We start from the raw sequence: 15,591 nt of genomic DNA on the forward strand, positions 1-15,591 counted from the left end.
GCACGAGGAGATTGCTTCAACCCATACAAAGATTTCTTACCTTTGCACACTTTTTCTTCCTGCCCTTTAATGACAAAACCATGAGGCTGCGTTACATAAACTTCCTCAAATATGTCACCATTTTAGAAAGCATTAATAACAATGTCTAATTGATGTACATCCCAACAACAATGAGGTGCCAATGCACACAGAAAATGCACAGTAGTCATACAACAAGTGGGAGCAAAATTCTCTTCATAATCTATGCATTTTTTATGTGCATAACCCTTTGCAACAAATCGAGCCTTATAGCGATCAATCTCATCATCCGGCTTGCGTTTCAACTTGTAAACCCACTTTGTACCAATGGCCTTTTTTCCATGAGGCAAATCACATAAATTCCATGTGTCATTTTTTACAAGTGTATCATATTTTGAGCATGGCAAAAGATAGAGGTTCCTCAACATCACATAAGCTAGACACAGCCAGAGCATAACAATCTGATACATAAGATGCACGGCAAGAACCTCAACGAGTATGACTAGACAAAGGTGCGTCCAATTTATTGTCACGCAAAGTATGCACCAACCATTTTGGCATACCTCTAGCTTGCTCATTCTCAACCCTTTCCTCATCAAGTACATCATGTACATCTGCATCAGTAATAGGTTGATCTGTAACATTTTCAAAAACCCCCATAGGCTGTACATTTTGCCTCATTGGAATTTACATTCAAACTTCCACCACCGAAAAGAGGCAAACAAAGTGTTATAAACGGGCTTACATTAGTGCCTCTAGTACATGACAGCAAGGGCTCAACAGAATCTTCCACAAACACAACATCCCGTGAAACCAAGACACACTTTGTTTGCGGATGATACAACCTGTAACCTTTGCTTTCAACAGTATAACCAACAAAAATGCATTTGAAAGCCTTATCATCCAGTTTTTTGTGTTGCGTTTGTGGCACCAAAGCATATGTCAAAAGCCAAAAACATGCAATTGCTCAATAGAAGGCTTTTTATCATGCCATGCTTCATATGGAGTCATAGATTGCACAGCTTTTGTAGGACACCTGTTTAGTACATAAGTAGCACACATAATAGACTCAAGCCAAAACAAACGCTGTAAAGCTTGACTTTTGACCATACATCATGCCATTTTCTTAAGAGACCTATTTTTCCTCTCATCAACACCATTTTGTTCAGGTGTAAACGGCGCTATACATTGGTATTTTATCCCATGACTAGCCAGAAATGCATTAAATTCATGAGACATATACTCCCCCCCTCGATCTGAACGAAGGGTGGCCATAGTACATTTTCAGACATTTTCAACCATAGCTAGAATTTTTTTTGAAGCACATAAACACTTTGGACTTTGCTTTAAGTGGATACAACCACACATGCCTAGAGTAATCATCAATGAAAGTCACGAAGTAAAGGTAATTGCCCAAGGACGGAGTTTGCATGGGCCCACAAACATCATTATGCACAAGCTACAACTTGCATGTGCCCTAACTGAACCATCCTTTGGAAACTTTGAACGCTGCAAATTACCCAAAATACAACCTTCAAAACATGTTTGACAGGTGCTTCAAGAGGTGGCAAAGAAGCAACCATATCAGATTTTAGCAAACCCGGCAAACTGACAAAATTTACATGCCCAAAACGTGCATGCCAAAGTTTTTCATGTGTAACAGCCTTTGAATCCACAATAGCATTTGCAAAATTCTTCCCACACTTGTCATACAAAGTGATCTTATAGAGCCCACGACATAAAATGCCAGATGCAACAATTTTATCACCAAAACTGAGATCATGCATTGTACATTTGTCATCCACAAATTTGACTACAAGACCAAGTCTAGCAAGTGCAAATACAGACAACACTGTCTGAATACCACACATGTGAATGTGTAGCAACTGACATGCATGCATCATGGACAACACGATCAAGTACACTATGCACTAAAATCCCACTCTACATCTACATCAGCATCACAATCTCCTTTCACTAGAAGACTCCACAATAGCTGCACTTGTATTGGACCCTGTAGTTGATCCAACCTCTTTCTTCTTGACCTCTTTTGCCTTCAATTTTGAACACTGCTTGATCAAGTGATTATTAACTTTATGGTAGCATATTTTCTTTTTGCACAATTCATGAGAATTCCCAAACGAATTTCTAACAGCAGCAGCAGAAGCATTAGGAACATGTGATTTACCACTCGTAGAAGAACCATCAGAAGTGGCTACATTGTTGTTACCACCTTTTCTTTGAGCATCAATAAAGTCTTATTCAATTGCACGCTATATAGTCCTCTTTTTTATGGAAAGTGACTCTTGCAACAACAATGTGCATAATGCATCAAACTTGACAAATTCTGGATTTGCTTGGGTCATGAGTCTCCAAGTACTAGCAAAATTTTGGTAAGAATATGGCAAAGCATCAAGAACAATCTGCACAAGGGAGCTGTCACAAATGAATTTTCCTACAAAAATAAGTTGCTCATTTATATCCTTGACACTAGCAAGGAAAGTGTCCATTTCATCTTCCTCATGCATAATCTTCGGCTCCAAATCTTTACGTAGCAAAACAATTTTTTCCTCAGTGCGACTTGCATAAAGACCAGCCAGAATATCCAAGCCTATTTTGCTTAGCCGTAGACAAAACAGCATTGGCAGCAACAATCCTATCACCAAAAATGCAGTTTTTAATGATGGTTGATGCAAAGAATTGCATCACGGACAAGATAACGGGTAGATATCCTATCTTAAAGAAAGAAAAAAGCATGAATCAACAAAACAAAACCAAGCAAACATGATGAAACCAAAGAAAAGGAACCTCCTATGACCAAAACAGGAAAAAAAGCTAAGTATAAAGAGCCAAAAAGAACCTTAAAGGAGGTCTGGACCATTGAAATGGAATCTGAAAGCCAAAAACTAGGGGCAATCAATGTTTTGTCACGTTATAAGAAGTATACTCCACAAGATTGACAGATCATAATGAGCAACCAATGAGACAACCCAAGGAACCTGGAAAATCCTATGAGGGACCTGAAAATGCAAAACAAATTGAAAGTATACTCTACAAGATTGACAGATCATAGTGGAGCAACCAATGAGACAACCCAAGGAACTTAGAAAATCCTATGAGGGACTTGAAAATGTAAAACGAATTGACCTAGCGGAGCATGAGGAAGAATAAAAGTCAGTGTACATAGCTACTTCAGATTTGTCTCAGGAAGAGGAGGAGATCCCCATTAAAACTTTGAAGGAGTACATGGATGTCTTTGCTTGGTTTTACAAAGATCTCAAGGGGATGAATCCTGAATTTTTTCAGCATACTATCCCTATGAGAGATGTTGCTAAACCAAGTAGAAAAAGACCCTACACCTACAATGAGACATTCTCCAGAAAGATCAAGGAAGAAATAGAGAAGCTCAAGGAAGCCAAGTTCATTTATGAAATTGAACACATTGATTGGATATTGCCAATTATGGTAGTACCAAAAAACAATGGAAAACTCAGAGTGTGTCTTAACCTCAAGAAGGTTAATGCAACCACCATACGAGATAATGATCCTCTTCCTATCATGGATCATGTTTTAGAGTGAGTAGCTGGAAAAGAAGCTTACAGCTTCTTTGACAGATTTTTTGGATACAACCTGTTGACCATAGCTCCAAAAGATAAACATAAAGCGGCTTTTACCATGGAATGGGGAACTTTTGCGTATAGAGTCATGCCCCTTTTGGATTGACCAATGCATCGAGAACATTCCAGAGGTTAATGAGCTATGCCTTCAAGGAGTATCTATGAAATTTCCTCAAAATTTATGTTTAAGGGCTAATACTTAGGAAGAAGGCGAAGGGTTTGTGAAGCAGAAAGAGGAAGATTATTAGAATACAAGGAGAAGGTGGAATCTGATTTGCAAACTTTAAGGGATAATACTTAGGAAGAAGGCGAAGGGTTTGTGAAGCAGAAAGAGGAAGATTATTAGAATACAAGGAGAAGGTGGAATCTGATTTGCAACCACAAGATAACTTTCTATAACAAGGTTTTCAAGAATAATTAAAGTATCATCAACTTCAAATATATCAATTGGATTAAGCAGCCAGTTAAATGAAATTTGGGAATTCCGGTATAGCATCTGTGGCTCTTCTTTTATAAAATTTAATGGTTCTCGAATTGGTGTGGTGCACCTTTCTTGAGGGCTGAATATGATTGTTGTATTCTAATGACGTGATCATAATGGGGGGTAAAAAGAAGAAGAAGAAGTGCAATATTTGCATGAGTAGGAAGCATCAGATGGATGATTTTCCTTGTGCATTTGATGAGTGTTTGAAGGGAGACGCATGTAGGAAATGGTGTAGGGTTGATCTATGCACAAAATTTCATAAAATAATTTGTAAAGTGCAGCATTGGGCGGTTATAAAAAGCATGTGAGAAGTTGAGAGATACATTTGAGGATGATTTCAAGGGGGAGTCAAGTGATGATGATGACATCTGGATTGGCATGGAGTTCAAAAGTCACCAAGTGGGAGTAACAAAGATGGAGGAGAAGGAAGTGCAAAAGGAGCTTGGCCAGAGTGCCTCAAAGACCCCTTACCTACTCCTAACCTATCACTAGAGTAATGCTCATGCAGTGACTGTGGAATTTCTACCAAACATATCCACACAAGAAGATTTGTGTTCGGACAATGTTGTGGAATTGATATGTGACCCCATAAATAGATTTGAAAATAGGAACCCAGTGCGCTGAATGAACCTTAGAGGAGTTTACATATGCTAATTGTGATGGTTGGCAGATTCACACAAAAAGTCATTTTATTGTGTTTGATATTGCGGTTTGTTAGAAGTGTCAGAGAAAGGATATGCATATCAAAATTCAATTCAGGAGTTAGAAGTCAATCACAGGTCTAAGTTGAAGGAGGATTTGGACTTCTCGGAAGGGGAGGTTACACCAAAGCAGGATTTGAATCTGAGATCTAAAGTCAACCCAAGGAACGTCAAAGTCAACGTCAACATAGATGACAAATTTAAGGAGGATCTTAAGAAGTTGTTGCAAGTTCATTGATGTATTCTCTTGGGATCCGGGAGTGTATAAACATCAGATCAATTTGAAGGAGGTGTTTGACGACACCAAAAAGCTTTGGAACCAAGATATTGGACTGTTTCAAGAGCATTGTTCCAAGATATTAGATTGTTTCAAGAGCATTTGGCAATGCCCATTGACAAATACAAAGCATGATTTGAGGCTGTAGGAGAGCATACAGTCAAGGCGGAGAAAGTAAGTTAAAGGCAAGGGTTGCAAAATTGGAAATGCAAGTGGAAGTAGTAAGGAAGGAAGGGATGATGCAGAGGACCAGTCTATTGATTAAGGTTCACGATAAATAGGTTTAAGATGATAAAGAGTGCGGAAAGAAATGTGATGGGAAGGCAACAAAGATAATTGTAGATGCGGATGCAGAGCAGGAGTCGATGGTGGAATGTTGAACTCTTATGTGGGAAGTTACAAATTTTTTAAAGAATCGAAACTTTGGTTTTGAAGTATCTAAATCTTTGATGTTGATTAGAAATGTTCAGTCTGACTTTCACGATGTTTTCATTTGTGAGGAAACTTGGTGATCAAATTGACTACTTGGTAGATTGGGTTCATGTTTATTTGACAAAATTTGTTTTGATAGCATTCAACTTGAAATATGTCAAGTGCAGATATTTGAAGGATGTGAAGCAGGTTTTACAAGTCCAATGATGTATAGACAGGTGTGGAGAATCAAATCGGATTCAAGGAGGAAGTATGAGGCGGATTTTTGAGTGTTCTAGAAGTGTTTTCTGATTTGACAGTCAAATTTCTTTCATTCAGCTTGACAAGGGAGTATGGTTTGATTTTCAAAATGTGGAGGAAGTATTTTTTCAATGACAAGGCAGGAAGTCAGATAAGCAAAAAGTCAGCAGTGCGGCAGATCGATCAGAAATCAGTGGAGGATTATGTTGCATATGGAAAGTCAAAGGATTTGCAAAATTTCAAATCGAAGGATGTTCTGATGGCATTTATGCAGATTCTGTTTTATCTTTGCAAGATTCTTTTCCTATCTAGTTTACAGATCAAGGGATTGTGGGTCCGAGGTCAGAAGCCACCGAGCTGTGCCAAGTGTTTAAGGGCCAATACTTAGGAGGACTAGTTTTTGACATATGTATGAAGCTTAGTTTAGTATGATGACTTTTTAGATCTTGAGAAGTTAGAAGGTCATTTTGGTCTTTCATGTGGGAGGATTATGCAGTTATGTAACGTGATGGTGTCAGATGGATTTAATGTGTATCCATGGTGGAATTCTAAATGTCAATACAGTTTGTTAGACTATCTTGGTCTCTCTGTGTATTCCTTGTTCTGAGTATGAATCAAGTGCAGCAATGTTCAGTTTGAAGTGTGTGTGTATATGAAGCGATGTATGTGCAGTAGGCAAGTACCCATGGTTGTTAGGGTAGAAGTCACACACTGTTTTCAGATTGGGTGAAGAACTACTTGGCTCAGTAAGAATTATATAGTTTACATGGATAATGTTTGCGTGCATTCTGCAAAAAGAGAAAATCATTTAGAGGCATCCATCAACTGATTTTAAAGAAACATCCTACATGGCTCAACTACCCAAAGGCTAAGACCCCCTAAAGGTAGAGCTACAAAAGATTATATGGTCTAGAGTCTCTCCAAAAGCTGTGGAAATTTTCAAGAGGATCATGAATTTGGCATCCATTATGTTTATCGAAATTGCCAAGATTTTACTCAAATGCATACAAATTTTCCACCAATCAGAGCAGACCGATGCACCATGGAGGGCATTCCTCGAGGGCAATCAACGACTCTATTATGATTTGTCAAATCAATCACCCGATGAAGTTCTTTGCGGCTTGTATGCTCAAGTCATGTTTTTCCTCATACTACATTAAAACATTTGAGGAAGACTTCTACACATGATTCTTTACTTTTAGATCAAAGATCTTTGGCCCTTTGGTTGAGAACCTTTGAGCCAGGTTCATGGGCTACACAAGAATGGAGCTCAACACTCCTATTGACTTGTAGTTCCTGACCGAAGCGGACAAGAAACTATTGTATGCTTTGCCGTACGTGTCAAAGTTGGGAAAATTGCGTGTGCACTATGTGTGAGCCTCGAAAGGCTGCAAACACACAACTAGAAGAACGTAGCAAGCTCAGGGGCAGGGGTGTGTCACTCACCGCTCAATGCTTCCGTCATGAAGGATCCTGTGCTACGAAGAAGAAGGAGCCGTCGTCGATGCCATGCTCAACCGCCTTGTCGCTGTTGATGCCTGACAATGCTTGACAAAGACACACACACAGACTCTCTCTCTCTCTCTCTCTCTCTCTCTCTCTCTCTCTCTCTCTCAAGCATAAACACACACACACACACACATGTGAGCACACGAAGGAGAAGGAGACAGAGATGGAGCAAGAGCATTTCTTAGCTTACACCTCAAAGAATGAAGATTTTTAGGTCAAATGGACCTTTTATAAGAGTTTGACCCATTCACACATGGACGTCACAATGGCCGATCGTTGCAAAACTACTATAAAAATAAGATAAGTGGTGCGTCTCTCTCTCATCGGCGATCACCTACACACCTATTGGACCAACAAGCTCGGTCCATGACTCAATCAAATAAATAATATGCGTCTGTCGAAGGTGATAGGGTGTCTGTGAGAGTTAACATGTCCCCCCTTCCTAATGTAGATTCCGTCCTTGGAAGCTATTGAGATGAAGCCCGTTCGTAGCATCCGCGATTGAAGGTCCTTAGCCTTCTTCAATCAATGCAAAATCAACCAAAATTGGCACAATAGCTGCATTTTTATATACAATTAAAAAGAATATGCAGTTGTAGGCACACAAATTGATTGGTAACAGAATATTAAACAATTTGTCAGTAGTAAAAAACATTAAATTGTAACATAATCAAATGCATAAACAATTGTAAAGGTCAAAAACTAAACAAGTTTGGGGTCGCTAATTTAACGATCGAAAGGCACTAGAGGTCAACTATTAATTCCATGGGCAAGCTTCTCAATTTTCTCTTGTCAAAAGCTATTTAATCGCAAGATCCAAGTATTTCATGTCCGAGGGCTGACTAGAGGCTATACCTAGAAGACCCTGTAGTTAAGCTACGATAAAAGGAAGTGCTTATGAAATGATCGACTGACTTATTCCCTTTTCTTTGACCCCCCAAAGTCTTTTCACATTGATTCAATTTTGATGTGTGTTTATTTTGTATGCCTTCAGTTTTTTGCTTTTCAAGGAAAAGCGCCCACACTGGGAACCTCTAGGGCTCTAGTACCATAGGCAATACATGTGAGTGAAGTACCAAATTAAGATTTTACATTGTGGCACTTTTGATTTTTTTGTTTGTTTGTTTTCAACATTTCAATTTTGTAACTTTTGGGGGGGTCATATGACATTGTTACCCTCCCCAGGCTCATCAAACTAGTAAAGTCCCTTTATAATACCGAAGCTAAAGGTTAATAGGGATTAAGCCCACTAGAAAGCCCTAGTACATTGCACACAATGCTGCCTAAATTAAATTAAGAGCCTAAAGTAACCCTTGATTATTAGGAAGGCATTCCCCATGGTATTAAGAGAAGATCTGTTAACCACTGGCATCAACTTCTAGTAGTTATGGGCCAGGCTTATCGGTCCAATAGGAAAAGGGTAAGAGTGATCGCCGATGAGAGGCGCACTCTAACAGGAACATTCAAGGGTTAGTTGGCTAAGTATGGGTGCCCAAGTGTGAATGGGGCGTGCGCATATAAAAGTCACCTAAACCTAAAATTCATTCATTCTTTCATTTGTGCAATTGAAGAGTGCTCTTGCTCCATCTCCATCTTCTTCTTCTTCATCTCCTTGTGTGTGTGTGTGTGTGTGTGAGAGAGAGTGTGTGTGATCAAGCATTGCAACGACGGCACGACGGCAGTGAAGCGGTTGAACGCGGCGCAGTGATGGCTCCTTCTTCTTCGCGGCGAGGAATCCTCCACAAAGGTGAGCATAGGGCAGTGAGTGACACACCCTTGCTTTCTTGAGCTTGCTGGATTAGTCTAGTTGTGTGCTTGGAGCCATTTGTGACTCGCACACAGTGTATCGGTAAGTCCCTTGCATTGACACGTGCGACAGACGCGCACATTTTTGGCGCCGCTGCCGGGGAATGCGTTGCACTAAACTTGAATAGCAGTCTATGATACTTTGTGGTGCATATTGAAATGTAGCAAAGGTAGAGAAGGGAGGTGTGTGTGTTGAGTAGGAGTTTGTTTTGCTGCTATGTATTGTTTTGTTAATAAGGTATTGAAAGGTACTGTGTTTTCATAAGGTGTTTTCTCTGTGATAAGGTGTTAGGATTAAGGTAGTAGATCCATAATGTTAGTTCTGTGTAAAGTACAGTAAGTAGTTATGTTAGCTGATGAGTTGCTGTAGTAGTGTATTAGTGTGTAACAGTAGCTGTATTACTTGTAAGTAGGTAGGTTAGGTGTGACCTTATCCAAAAAAAAAAACTAAAAACTAAAAAAAAATATTTTTAAATTTTTTTTAAAAGGTAGAACCGGGATCGAGAATATTTCCCAGACCCAAGCCCAAGGCCACGCTCAGGCTCAGGCCTCAGTCCCCCTTTAAAATTACATATTTTAGCCTCACGCGTAGGTAAAATCGACCTTTTTGAGGACCAACGGAGCTTCGGGTAACCGAACGCTGTGCTGTAAAGCACACCACGACCCCCTGAGCGATACGCTCATTTTGAGATATCTGCACTCTGGACGTGTGCTACATGCCGAGCAACTAGAGAGCATTTTGACTTACACGAGTTCTCAATATCCACCTACCTTAGGTTCCGGGCCCTCGACGGGGACCCAAGGTAGTACAAACCAAGACCCAAACATAGCGTCTAGTGACTCTGTCTCTGACTAAGACATCATGGAGGGTTTCCACTGCCTAATCCCGATAGCTCAAGCCAAGACATGCATGCCATGGGTCCACGATCTCGATCTGGGCCGAGCGTGCTTAGCCACTTGAAGGAAACCTTTAGTAGAGCCACTCGCTTCGAACATTTGATGTAAACGAGGAGGGTTGAGCCATATATCATAGCGTCTAGGGAAATGGAAATTGAGAGCTTACGCAAGGCAGAGCAACGAAGAGAGTTAAAAGCAAAAGCCCCTATGTCGTTATCTTTGCTAGGAGAGAAATTGAGTGCTCCTGAATTAGCGACCACTAAGGGTCAATCCATAGAGAGCAACATTGCATCTAGCTCAAAAGACACCCCTAGCACCTCAAGCCTAGATGTAGTGTTCTTAAATGAGAACTGGGAGTACGAACTACAAACAGAAAATCTAAACGACCTATAACATAGGTCACACCTATCACGTGGGTTGGTTAGATGTCCTACAATCCACAAACGGGAGCTACTAGTGTGGAGGATCAACAACAAAGAGTTTGTGAGGTCATCCATAAGGTTATTGAGCTAGAGAGACAGAACAAGGGGATCCACATGCCTTCAACGGTCTCATGAGATTCTTGGATACAAGGAAGGCTAAACAACCAACCTTATCGCAAATGGAGACTCCCTCGGTAAGTCCGATGGATCCCCCCCATATGTTGTTTCGCTAGGGGTTTCAGTGCAATCTGAGCCCACCAGTGATAGCTTTACTTTTCCAAGTCTAGCTCATCTTTCCCTTGATGACGCCACGACTACCATGCCTACCCCAGTGATGGGCATGCCAAGAAATAGAGAATGGACCTCATTTGTTAGTAAAGCACCACTACGTGGTAGCTCAATGCCTACAACAGTACCTACAAGTGTGTATCAATCGTATATACCTATAGGTCCTCGTACTCATGTAGTCCCTACCCCTCTCATTGTTTCAACTACCTATGCTCCACAACCACAACACCCAAGCTCTTATTTCCATGGGACCATACCGGCTAGCATTGGCATGTCACATCCGACGTCTGCTATGTCTAGGGCCACACATATGAACTTTGGACCACCACCTGGCACAATACCGTACCAAACGTGGAATCGAAGGGCTTCACATGTAGTCTCTGGAGCACCTCCACCCACGGTTCCTGCTCACTTAGGTGACTTGGCAACATTTTCTCAAGCTATCGATCGATCTATTGCCGAGAATATGTGTAACAGGCCTGATAGAGAACCTAGAAGTAAGGCAGTACAAATAGCCAGGCTCACACAAAAATTTAGTGGAGACGGGGATGTGAGCAAATATATCAAAGTGTTTGAATAACTATGCGATTCTCTAGGAGAACACAATGACCTGCATAAGAGTAATGCTTTAAGCCTAACCTTAAGTGGGAAGGCTGGGGATTGGTATAGAACCCTAAGGGTGGAAGAAAAAACAATTTACCCTGCTCTTAGGAGACTGTTCTTAAAATAATACATACGAGAGGGAGTACTTTGGGGTGTAGCCTCTCAGCTCCAGAAAGCCCAACGAGAGAAAGGAGAGTTGATGAGAGACTTTATTAGTCGCTTGAAGCATTTGAAGTCTCGTTGTAATCCAAATGAGCGCTTCAATAATAATCAATTGCTTGATAGATTCATTAGGGGATTACGACATGAGGATATCTACAATGGCCTAGTCATTAGAGGTATCACCACTTGGGAAGCAGTCACCACCAATGCGATCCAGTTGGAGGATAATTTAATGATTCAAGAGAAAGAGTGTCTGTTGAGCCTAAAACTATTAGCTCACAAGCATCGGGGCATAAGCCAATGACCCTAAAGCCTATTGCTAAGGAGCCAAAGATATCTGAGGTGACTTTAGCAAATCTCACCAAGGCCATTCAAGAGAGTCTTAGAGACAATCGTGCTCCGCAAAACAATCATACAAATCCAAGAAGGGAGTAACAATGGTGCTCATTATGCTATGGACCGCATAGTATCAGTGAATGCCCTACTTTTAGAGTAAAATTCAATGGGAAGTGCAATGCCTGTGGGAGGTATGGTCATCAAGCTAAGGATTGCATAGTATTTAAGTGCGTGATGGCCAATACACCAACCTTAGCATGGACAAACACACCTCGAGTGCCTGCATTGATGCCGGCCCCACCTCTTGAACAAACGTCACAACACATGGTCCCTAGGGCCCAAAATGTTGTTCAAACAACATCCTTACCTTCTCCAGTGCTAGGACTGCAACCACCACATCCAAGAATCACTTTTGTGAATCAAGTGGGCTATTAGTCATCCATTGTTTGTTTGGAAGGGTGTGAGGAAGATATAGAACCTAATAATCAAGCGAGCATGTCTACAATGCCGATACTCATGTGTAATCGATGTGGTATAAATCATTTGATTGCCCAATGTCCAAATAATCCAAATGCACCGAAGATCACACCATTAAACTTGATTGAGGTTACCGAGGAGCCATCACAAAGTACACCTGTGGTACCAGTAAACGTACTCACACGATCGATGCTCCAAAAACAAAATTATATTCTTGAGGAAAGAGACACGGCATCAATTGCCCCATCTCAGAAAAGGAAGAAAACACAAAGGAAGAGATCGCAAAAAGCAGCGAAGTCAAACCCCAGTTCAAAGACCAACATAGGGACTGGTGACGACCCCATAGATGAACGATGCTGAAGAGGATTCTGATTCAAGTGAAACCATGGAGACCAAAACGACCACTAAGATAGAAACCAACAAGGAAGATCTTCATGAGCCATAATGGCCAAAATCCAAGAAGAAGATAGGAACTTATCCAAAGCCTACAGAGAAGATCGAGCAAGTCTAGCAATTAAGGAGTTTGGTAGAAGATACCCAAAGGGATCTAGAACCAACACCTAGGCAGATCCAGATTACAAACACTGTGTTCCCTACGCAACAACAACCTCACCAAGTCCATAGACCCTTAGCCATACCTAGTGTCATCCAAGAAGAAAGTGACTTAAAGTCATGGGAAAGTGGACGTACTCACTTCTTGATGGAAAGAATGTTTACAGAGGGACTACCTGATCCTATCGAAGAAATGGAGATCCCATCTTCCCCACATCAAGGGACTAAAGCCCAAAAGGTGCCGTTAAACATTGCAGAATTGATAGATTTCATGTCTTCAGAAGTTAGAACCACCATCATGTCCAAACTATATAAAGACCCTGAGCTAGTCTCAGATCTTCGAGCCTTCCTCAATGGAGAACTAAAGTTTGGGCTACCATAATTTGCACAGATGGATGGAGCTGGAGAGATGCCAATAGAGGAGGAATACTTAGATCCACAACCCAATCTAGATGAGAACCTTGTTATAGAAATACATGTTAACAAGTTGAGACAATACTTTGAGGGTGATGAATCCAATGCGACCATACCAATCACTACTAAGGTATTAACTGTGAAGGGAATCCTTGATGGTAGCACTGGGGTTAGGATTGTGACTAAAAATTGCTGGGAAACTATGGGAAGACCTCACCTTGCGACTACAACCATAGTAGTGAAGATGGCCAATGGGTCTATTTGTTAAACCTATTGGGATGCTAGAAGATCTCAAGATCAAGGTCTTTGGACATAAATTAAGAATTACCTTCATTGTTATGGATTTCTCCAAGCACACTATGGCATCGAAGATGATCTTAGGACGTCCTTTCATGAGGGAAGCAAAAATGGTGCATGACTAGTCTAAAAACCATGTCTACTTGTAGTTCCAAGATTCTGTCATTCGAGTGGATCTTGTAACTGATTGAGCACATCCCCTAGGAAACAGGTTTATAATTGATCATAGATCTGACACCACAATTCACTCGGCCCCATTGCAGTATTGTTACACGTGTAAAGCAGACACTGATGTTGGGGAAGATTTTCCTTATATGGATGTCCTACCTGGGATGACCGAGTCGGACAATGTGGATTGGGTCCACCTAACAGCAACCATAGACACTTGGGGAAATAGGGGGATGACTTGGGTAACACCTGAGGGGGATGAAACGCCACCACTCGTGCCCTTAAATATGCTAGAAGCAATGCATATAGCTTCTAATGACCTACAAGATGAAGGTTTGACTGGCATTGAAGCCAGTAACGCCTCACAATACTATAGCCCACATGATTTGGGGTCAGAATCATCAATTGAAATTGACTCTGAGGACAAAGAATCTGAGTTAAATCTTAGTACAAAGGTGGGGACAAACCATTCAGGGCCCAGTGGTACCCTAGATGACAATCTATCCAAGGGAGCAGAAGACACAAGTACCGATTCATCTAGTGACTCTTCACTAGAGATCGGCCGTAATAAAAAATTAGACAAGAAGAGTAAGAGATATAAGAGGCGACGATATCGAGCAAATGTGCGTGCTAGAATTTATGAAAAGAAATCTACCGCGGAATGGCTTAATTATATAGGGGCATGTGATGCTCATCAGAAGTTGGTAGATAACTGGGGCGAATACCTTCAAAGCGTTATGCGGTGTAGTCCATAGTCCACAACCCATTGACATCGCACAACTAGAGGCTACAGAGAAGCCAAAGTTGAGTTGTATCGTAAGGAGACGACAAAATCAAGAGTTAGCTCAACAACAAAAGGAATCGAAAATGAAATCACAGTCCACAGAACAACAGGACCCCACAAACTTACACCATGCACCTGAACATTTCAAATCCTATACCACAGAGGAATGTAAGGTTGTGTATACAAAGGCTCAAAGAAAACCTATAGATGGGAGCAGTGGAGTCTATGATGGTCCAGTGATAATTCAAGAAATAGAGTTAGCAGACCTAGGAGAAGAGTCCAAACCTGTTTTCATTGCCCAAGATCTGACAGAGAGTGAGGAGTGTGTACTTAAAGAACTTCTCAAGGAATTCAGGGATATATTTTCTTGGATATATCATGATATGAAGGTGTTCCACCTTTCATGGTGCAACACACAATCCCCATTAATAGCATGGCTAAACCAGCTCAACAACGACCCTACCCAATGAATCCTAAATATGCAAAAATCGTTCAAGAAGAGATTGAAAAGCTTGTGAAATGCGGATTCATATACCCTATTGAGCACTTAGAATGGGTGTCTCCAATAGTGATTGTACCAAAAAAGAATGGGAAACTCAGAGTGTGCATGGATCTCAAGAAGGTTGATGCCGCCACTAGGAGGGACCATTACCCCTTGACATATTCAGAACATGTGCTTGAAAGAGTTGTAGGGAAGGAAGCTTATAGCTTTTTAGATGGGTACTCTGGCTACAATCAAATCACAATTGCATTGGAGGACAAGCTAAAACAGCCTTTATAACCGAATTTGGAGTGTTCGCATTTCGTGTTATGGCTTTTGTCTTAACCAATGTCCCTGCTAACTTTCAAAGATTAATAAACACTGCTTTTAGAGAATATTTGAGGGAGTTTTGTGAAGCTTTCTTAGATGACCTTTGTGTTTATTCCTCTTGGAAAGAACATCTATCATGCTTACGAAAAGTGTTTGAGAAGTGCAGATTGTATCGCATCTCCTTAAACCCTTTCAAATGCTAATTTTGGGTTAAACATGGAGTCATTTTAGAGCATATAGTGTCCAAAAATGGGATTTCCACATATGAGAGCAAAATTAAAGCCATTGTTGAATTT

Source organism: Adiantum capillus-veneris, chromosome 16 (assembly GCF_014529385.1).
Source record: "Adiantum capillus-veneris isolate H3 chromosome 16, ASM1452938v2, whole genome shotgun sequence".
NCBI lineage: Eukaryota > Viridiplantae > Streptophyta > Polypodiopsida > Polypodiales > Pteridaceae > Adiantum > Adiantum capillus-veneris.